General features: G+C 34.1%; 1 pseudogene; it reads right to left on the bottom strand.

Moving 5' to 3' along the window:
• Positions 1-9,204: 9,204 nt before the first annotated feature.
• The window catches only part of LOC101620456, a 1,718-nt pseudogene continuing 1,261 nt past the window's right edge, over positions 9,205-9,661 (bottom strand).

The raw sequence follows: 9,661 nt of genomic DNA, 5'->3' as shown, positions 1-9,661 counted from the left end.
CTCAAGCTCTATTGTTTTTCTCTAAAGTCATAGTTTTATTTTTCATCTAATGAGAAAGCAGAAGTGCCATCAAAAGAAGATTGTGTTTTTGGATTAAAGGTGTTAAAATTGTTAATATGTTTTAGCCTTGTAATCTCCCTGCAAAGCATCAGATCCATGCAAAATGCATACCCAAGGAAGAAAATCTAAACATGATTGTAGTATTGAAAAATTAGAATAATTTAAATGCCTCCTAGTAGGGTTGAACATAGGTTAAATAAATGCTAGCTGATATATTATACAATAGAGAATTGTAGAGTTTAGTGAGGTTGTGCATACTTAATGACATAGAAAAATGTTCATCATGTATTTAAAAATTAATTATTGGCCCTCCCTATTGGCACAGAGGGTTAATGCACAGCACTGGGAAGCTAAAGCCACTTCAGCATGCATTCAATCCTGGTCCAAAAGTGACCCACATGGCGCGGCAAGACCTCTGCTTACCTGCCCACTGCTCCCCTCAGCAGTGTATTTTCTCAATCTGCCTGTTCAGCTCCCTGCTCTGTCTCTGGTGAATCCTCTCACTGCCCCTGCACCTCTGGCCTGTACTCCAGTTCCGTATGAATAAATAAATAAATCTTTAAAAAATTAATTATAATGAAACTCTTTATTATAGTTATCCTTCATGCAAAAAAAATTAAATGTATATATTTAATTTGTAGAACAAAATGAATACCTATGTATCTTCTGCCCACTTATTAAAATAAGTACTACCACTTTATTTAAATTCCCCTCCGTGATACCATATGATGATTAGTTGAAGAAACAAAAAAGAATCTTAAAATAAAGTATATAAAAATGATAATACTATGTTCAATATAGCTTATTAGTGAAGAATATATGTATCGCAAAAGACTGGGTATAGGTGTGTGTGTGTTATCAGTTGATGGTGTTATGAATGAATGAATGAATTTTTTAATTTCTAGTTTTTTGTTTCATCCTTTTAAAGTGACCATTTATCACATTCATAATAAGGAACGACACAAAATAAATAACTTCACTACTATTTTCTTCAGTGAAAAGCCATAGATTTAAAAGTCAAGAAAATTCATTTTAGAGTCTTCTGAGGCTGAGAGATGATAACCACAGACTGGAAAGTAGAATAATTGCTTGTGGTTTACCGTCAAACACAAAGGTTTTTAATTATCATTCTTACAGTATAGCAATCTTAACTCCTTTTGACTAAGTTCTGCATTTGGTGGATGGTGCAAAAGAACCTTAACTGTTTAAGTGCTTTAGGTATTCAGACTAGACAAAAGGAAGTCCTCTTTAATTTTATGGTCAAAACTTTTTGTTTGGTCTTTGAAGGAAACAAAAAATTTATGTCATGTTGTCAAATTCTTTGACCTTAGGGCCCTCTTTTAATACTCTTCATAATTATCAAGGACCTCAAGAAACTGTTGTTCATATCTGTCTATATTTACCACACTGGTAATTAAAATCTAAAAAACTTCAAACTATTAATGTATTTTAAAATAAGTTACATTAACAAATAATTTTATGAAGAAATAACTATTTTCTCAAAGCCATTTAGTGAGGAATATGCTATTGTTTTACATTTTGCATTTTATTATATGGCTTAATAGAAGAACACTGGATTGTTAAATATGTTATCTGTTTCTGCTGTGATATCATATGTCATACAGCCTGTGGAAAACCCCACTGTACTCTTGTGAGAGAATGACAGTGTGAAGACAAACAGCATTCTAGAATTACTATGAACATAGTGTTGATGTCGTGGACCCCCTGCACTACTTTGAGAATTACTGATTAAAATAGACTGAGGGCAAAATGGAAGACTAGCATAATTTCAGAGGTGAGAAAGCGTAAAATACTAACCTTGTAGTTGTGAAAGATTCATATAGATGGAGGTGGGAGAGAGATGGTTGGAAAAGTAGGTTGGAAGAATCATATTATGCCAGTTAAAAAATATCAGCTTTGACCTCTGCTTTGTGCTTGAGAAAGATTCAGGCCAAGAGATATAGAAAAGAAATGCATAAAACTTTGTGGCTGGCAGTATTTTCATTTTTTTGATTGCTTTGTTCATTCAATTTATTGTCTACCACATTAGGTTACGAACTTATAATACAAAGATGATATATTCACAATCCCTATAGCAACATTCAGTTAAGTAGGAAATTCAGATATTAAACAGATAAGCAATGTAGTTTTAAACAGGAAGAACACAGAGTACAGGGTTGTTGATTGTGACTTGGAGCTGGGATGGCCGGTTGTGTTTGTGTGCGGGCAGGTAGCCTTCCAGTCTAGAGTCCCAAATAGCAGGAATCAGTCATGGTGAGATAATCCTAGAAGTACAAAGGTAACAGTACTAGAATTAACACAGTAGATTTGAGAAGAGATTCAGATGGTACCAAAGAATAAGTTCTAGAATATATATTCTCTTACGTTCTTTTTATAGAAGTGTATACATTTTCTTCTTCTAAAGCCCTCCAGTATTTTTCTACTGCCAGGCCTGGAGACATCATTGATATCTTTTTTATTTTTTTAAAGATTTACTTATTTATGCGTATAGAACTGGGATACAGGCCAGAGGTATGTGGGGGGCGGGGCATGTGAGAGGATTCACCAGAGACAGAGTGGGGAGCAGAACAGGCAGGTCATTTAAATACACTGCTGAGGGGAGCAGTGGAAAGATCAGGAGAGGCCTGCCACACCATGTGGGTCACCTCCCTGGCCGGGATCGAACTCATGCTGTAGTGGCTGTGATAGCTTTATAGTGCTGTGCTACGAGTGCTGTGGCACCTGTTGTGCCACGAGGGAGGGCCCACCATTGATATCTTAATGTCTCTCCTCTCTTCACTTCACTCAATAACTAGAGAGAAAGTGTAGAAGAAATAATTTGGATGTAAAACCGGAAACCATGAAATACATAGAAAAGAGGCAAAACATTTCATGACATAAGCTTCAGTGATGCCATTAGGGATTCATTCCCAGCAGCAAGGAAAACAAAAAGAACATAAACAGCTGGGTCTACATCAAACTAAAAAACTCCTGAATAGTGAAGGAAACCATAACTAAAATGAAAAGACACTTTACTGAATAGCAGAAAATATTTCATACCATTCGTCTGGCAAAGAACCGATCTCATAGATATACCAAGAATTCATAAAACTCTACAAAAACAAACAGCCCAATCAAAAAATGGGCAAAAGAACTAAACAGACACTTCTGCAAAGAAGACATTCAATAGACTGCCAATAGGTACATGAAAAATATTCACAATCACTTATTAGATAAATGTAAATGAAGATCACAGTGATATACCATCTCACAACTGTGAGAATGTCTCATACAAAAAGACCAGAGGATGGTGTGGATTCCCACTGTTGGTGGGAATGCAAACTGCCCAGCCCTTATGGAAAGCACTATGGAGGTATTTCAAAACATTAAACATTGATCTGCCATTCAACCAGTAATTCCACTTCTAGGCATCTACCCCCGAAATTCAAAAACATTAATTCAAAAGGAAACATGTACTGCCATGTTTGCTGCAGCACTATTTACTATAGCTAAATTATGGAAAGAACCTAAGTGCCCCAGAACACTGACTGGGTCAGCAAGATATGATATATACACAATGGAATATTACCCAGTGATCAAAAGAGATAAACTCATGCCATTTGCAGCAACATGAGTGGTGCCAAAAAGGGGTAATGCTAAGTAAGATAATTCAGAAGGAGAAAGATAAATACTGGATTGTGTCACTAATAGGGATATAAAGTAACTAAGCTAATGGTAAGATAAAGACAAGCTTAAAATCTAACCCTTGATAGCTGACTGCAGAACTCAAGCACCAAGGAGTGGAGGGGTTAAGTGTAGGATAAAACTAAAGAGAGAAGGAATATGAGTGAGTGGGTGGTGGGTGCACTATGGTGGTAATATGAGGGGTATCCAAATAGAATCTCAATTAAAAGTAAATCAAAACATTTAAAAGAAAGTTAGATTATTACAACAGCTTTCAACAAAACTCTCAGAACACCTTTACAGTCAAATAATTGTGATTAATGAGGAAATGAAGAACCTGTCTCCAGCACCACCTGCAGGGTATAAAGAAGCCTGCATTAGGATTCAATGTCAAAACATCTTTAACCCTGTACTTCTTTATTGAGCATCTACTAAATAGATAGCCTGCTTTTTGAAGCTAAAAGACTACAGTGATCAGTAAGAGATCACCTCCCATACTCAAAGGAACATTATTGTGGCAATAGCTTGGAAGGGAAGAATTGTATATGAGAAACAGTTTTTTTTTTTTAATGCACATTGTGAAGTAAAGCAACTGCAGCATTGCCTTTTTTACATTCTTCAGTGACAGAAGTGAAGAACAAAACTTACTTCATATTTTTCAGTAGCAAAAGAGTTTTTTTTGAAGTTACAAATCTATGGAACTTGTAACATGAGAGAGATTACCTGTGTTGCTTGCCATTTTACATAGTCCAGTTGCCATTTTACATAGTGCTGTGCTACGAGTGCTGTGGCACCAGTTGTGCCACGAGGGAGGGCCCACCATTGATATCTTAATGTCTCTCCTCTCTTCACTTCACTCAATAACTAGAGAGAAAGTGTAGAAGAAATAATTTGGATGTAAAACCGGAAACCATGAAATACATAGAAAAGAGGCAAAACATTTCATGACATAAGCTGCATTGTTTCTATTTGTAATTTAAGGCTATCTGCAGACAAGTGTTATGCATAATTCTCTAATGGGATCAAATGAAGGAAGATACATGACTTAGTATAAAACCATAAACATCTATTTGAAGTAAACTCAAAGTAAGAGACCTACTCTTTTTTTTTTTTTAATCAGATCATGTCCCAGAAGCTAGGAAAATGAGGTTTACAAAAGTTCCTAGTCCTATAGTCTTGTGAACAAGTAGAAAATATTTTCTTGGTTTCTAGCATTTAAAGTAGAAGCAGAATGTACTGGATACACAAGAAACAAGCAAGCATCCACAATGCTTTTTGGGAAAAGAAAGATATCTGCTGGGTAAGTGATAAAGATAATGAACGTAAGTGAGGCTCATCTGCAGGATGACTTTGATCAACGTTTTTCTTTGTCGAGATTTTGGCTTTTTAAGTATAACATTCAGTCATCATTCTCCCCCAGCACCTCTCCCACTATCTGATGTACATAACTTGAAGTAGTAATATTCTGGTGTTTTCAATTTTTTTCACTAGGCGTTTGAACTATTTAATGCAGACTAAGTCTTAAATCAACACCCTCAATTATACCTATTTCCAAACTCACATATCAAGTTATAAAAACAATGAATTGGACAGGTAAGTAACATAACACACTGTCAGAGATAAGGAGAGCTTAGGTGTCATGTAGTAGAGGATTATCAAAATGTGGGTTCTCTACGTTCAAGAATTTCTTGCTCATTATAAATGCAGACTGTGGGGCTCCACATCACACCTAAGCTCCTTAAACTGTTAAGTGCATTAAGGTTTAGAAATCACTCATCTATAATCAAACTGCATATGATGAGAGTATATCAGAGAATTCAGGTGATTAGGCCAAAGTGATGCTGCCAGTCAGAGGCAGAAACTGTATGTGGACACAAATCTTATAACTTCCAGGTTAGAGTTTTTTAACTATGAGTATAATATTTATTGTAAATTCCCAACAGACCTGAATGATAAGGGAATTTGAGATTTTTTGTTCTTTGACATCACTCTTCCACTCCCCAACTTAATGCCAATTATTTGCTGTTACTAGGCTCCCCGTACTTGCCAAATAAGATGCTGATTTGAAATTTAGGGGATATAGAAGCTTGTGGACAAAGGTATTTGCTGTCTGGTTACCATCCTATTCCCCTTTATAATCAAACATGCAAGATCATTTGTCAACAAGAACATACATTCATTTTGTTCAAATCACAAAAGACAATGGTAAAAAGTAAATGGAAACCCCCGCTACTAGTGTTAAACAAGAATATACTACCCTCTATAACAACTTACCATATGGTATTTCCCTGCCTTGTTCAGTATTTAACATAACAATTTATTGCTAGGCTTCTTGGCAGCAAGCTGTGTGAGTTGAAGTGGAATCTGATTGAGGTGAGTTAATTAATGTGGTGGCAGCTTGGAATGTTGTCCAGCTGCCAGTGAGAATTATGTTTGTTTGCCTTTGGCCCAAGTGTGAAATGGCTGGCTGTTGATTTCAGAAGTGTGAGTGTACATTTTTATATCTCACACGAATGAATACATTTTTTTGTATCCTACACATTTGGGGAAGTGCTAAAATTTATTGGGCAATGTTATTTACCACTTGTGTGGTAGAAATAGAAAGGTGGAATTTTGCCCCAGAGGTTGACTTTGCATCTGTAGAAAAAGCAAAAGCAGGTGGCATATAAATCTATGAGCAGGTAAATAAGCCATCTGAAATGAGCTCACATGGGCTAATGTTTTTAGGAACAACTGTTAAAAGGAAGTAAGCAAGATTTGAACCAGAAAAGAATAGTTCTTGTAAGGATGAAAGGATTCTGAAAGTAAAAGAACATAAATTTAAACTTCCTTTGAAAGGGACAAATTTTAGATTTACTATTGACTTACAAGTTGCATATAGTTTTTTTCATTAAAACTACCTTTTATTAAGGACATTACTTCACTGTGTAATCTTCCTTCCTATCAATAATTGATGATAGTATGTCTTGTGTTATGGTTTGATGTTAAAGATACTACAAAGTTTGGGCCAGTTATTACTGAAATGGACAGGTGTTTCCCTACTCAAGTAGCCTATGGCTGATATTAAACCAATATAGTTCAAAGTATATTTGAAAGGTATCAGATGTTACTGTTCCCAACTATTTTATTTTTTCTATGTAAAATAATATTAAGATAAAATGCCTTGAGAACAGTTTAACAGTATTTTAGTTGTAGATGAAGGAGATGGAAAGTTAAAAATTTATTATGCACACACACTTCTTTTATTTCACCATTTTGAAGAAATTAAAATAACCAAGACTAAAGGAAATGGCAGACAGAAGAGATATTAAGAGTATAGATTATGAAGAAAAGTTTTAGAAACCTAACAAAACAAGGATTACTAGAATTCCTTTCCAATGATAAAACAGCTTAAATTTTGATCTCACCATAAAAATGTTAACAAAACTTGAAAATAAGAGTGTTTTCACATTGCAAGGTAATAAACAAAATTAGTTTGTCAAGTAAAAATGCAGCATTTAAAATTTTGAAGTATATAGAAAACACAATAAAGTTCACATCTTCCAAAGGTTTTAAGTAATAAAACATGAGGCTAGCTTTAAAACTTTTATTTAGATAGGTAAGAGGTAATTTGAGGTTTAGACTTTATTTTATTGGAAGTTGCTGAAAGGTAATATATTTGGTCACATGTTAAGTATTAAAGTATAAAATATAATGATGCTTCCTTTCTTTCCAATGATTTTTAATTTAGTATTTATGATATTCTTTCTATGAAAAAATAGTAATAAAGGAAATTACTATAATTGTATATGCAAAGTTTATAGTTAACTCTTGATTACTTTATTATTTTCCTTTATTTTGTATGACAGTTACAAATATGAGAAAGATTTTGTACTAATCTTTCATATAAGAAGAAAATAAAAAACACCTGGTAAATATCATTGTGTTCTTCAAATCATAAAGTTATCACATCCTTGACCTTTTAGACCAAAAGAAAACCCCAGAGGCTTGTCTTAGATATTTTATGTCAGATTGAATAACAAATTAAACATTTAAATCTAATGTACACCCTATGAACATCTCAAAAGATCAAACTTGAACTACAGATAGGCCTGACATGAATTTTTATAAATTAGTTACTATAAATTTTTAATTTGGCATAGGTATTTTAGACAAAATGTTTCCTTTTTACAAATTTCTGTGTGTAATGTATGATTACAACTATGTAATGACTATGACAGATGACAAAGAATTTCCCTAAATTTGATAATTGTGCTCATACAGAGTTTACATTTACAAAGTTAATGTATTAAATACTTTTGGTGAAACACTATGCTTAAAAATGTGTTTCTTTTTACAAATGTAAAGTTCAGTAGTTTTAACTTTTACCAATGTAAATTTTAGTAGTTTTAACAGAAACTGGCTTGAAAAGACAAAATATTTTCCAGATGACCCTTTACAGAAAAGTTTGGCAACCTCTGACCAGATCAAATGTTAGGACAGCAAATGATTAAACTGTGTGTGGCACTTAAAAGTATTTTCTTTTAAAGTCACTATGGTCTCAAGGGTATTTATTGTATGCTTATGGTTACAATCAAATATTACTTTATTTAGATCTTTGCTCAAATTGTTCTAAATTTGGTCAATGGGAGCTCTTACAGTTATGTCCTTTTGCCAAAACACTGTCACACTGTGTGTGTCTTTCTGTATGTATGTATGACCTCCTTACTTTCTGGCATTATAAGATATACCATGCTCATCTTATGTATTTCCAGCCTGAGCTCTAACATCAGCCAGGTCACACTGGAGCTCTAGGTTCTTTTATGGCATAGTTTTATAAGTTATTTAGAGAGCACTAGGCATGACCGTTGCTATTGGTGTGACTCCAGCTGACAAAGTAATACGTGTGCATTCTATTCCATGTGCACACACATAACTAAATTTACTTAAGTAAATCAATCGAATCTATTTGAAGCCAAACATGAGTTTATACTGATGTCTCCGCTTTCAAAAGAATCATTCTTGTTTTGCCAATTTGTTTTCTTCACTTATATTCTGCAAATGAATGAAACCATTTACCAATTGTCTTTCACATTCTGACTTTAAAACTCACCTGTAGATCCATCCATTTTGTGCCAAAAGAAACTGTTTCATTTTTTTTAATAGCTGAATAGTATTGAATATATATCACACATTCTTGAGTCATTTGTTTATTCAACGATATGCATCCTTCAGAATTTAAAATTTTGTTGTGCACCATTAGCCTTTGTAAATAATGAAAAATTCCTTATAAAAATCAACTTCACTGTATTTTGTAGACTGTTTTATTATGACTAAGCCCTTATCAGTATTCTTAAACTGTCAATAAGGCAGAACTGAATTGTCAACAAATAAGGGATCCTATGTAATAGACAAAAGCCCTTATATAACAAACCCTAGTATTTCAACTGATGCTTATATTTAAACAAATTGAACTCTCTATTAAGTAAAAATTTTTACATATGCTCCCTTGTCTTTATCTTTCTGAGACTTTGTCTTTTGTTTGACTTTCAGCAATTCTGCCTGGATAGCTTTTTCTTCTGGTACTATCTTCCGAGTTTTCTTAAGGCCAGCCAGTGCTTGATCATATTCTTTTAATGCGCGCCATCTTTAGGCTCTACAGTATAGTGCTTTGGTATTTGACGAGTCTATTTCAAGAGCTTCCAAACAACTATCTATTGCTACCTGCCAATTTGACATCTTCAAAGCACTAACATTCACCACACAGTTTAATAACATGGGCTGCAGTTTGGATCTGTTTTCTCAGTATCTTTGAACATTCCACATTATCTTAAAACTTTTATGTATTTTTTTTTTTAAGATTTATTTTATTTGTACATACAGGCCGGGGTACAGGCCGGAGGCTCAGGGGCGGTGAGAGGCTTCACCAGAGACAGAG

This window comes from Condylura cristata, unplaced genomic scaffold (genome assembly GCF_000260355.1).
Source record: "Condylura cristata isolate star-nosed mole 26May11 unplaced genomic scaffold, ConCri1.0 scaffold00009, whole genome shotgun sequence".
Taxonomy (NCBI): Eukaryota; Metazoa; Chordata; class Mammalia; order Eulipotyphla; family Talpidae; genus Condylura; species Condylura cristata.
Note: the sequence above shows the minus strand (reverse complement) of the source record. Positions and strands in the feature narration are given on the sequence as shown.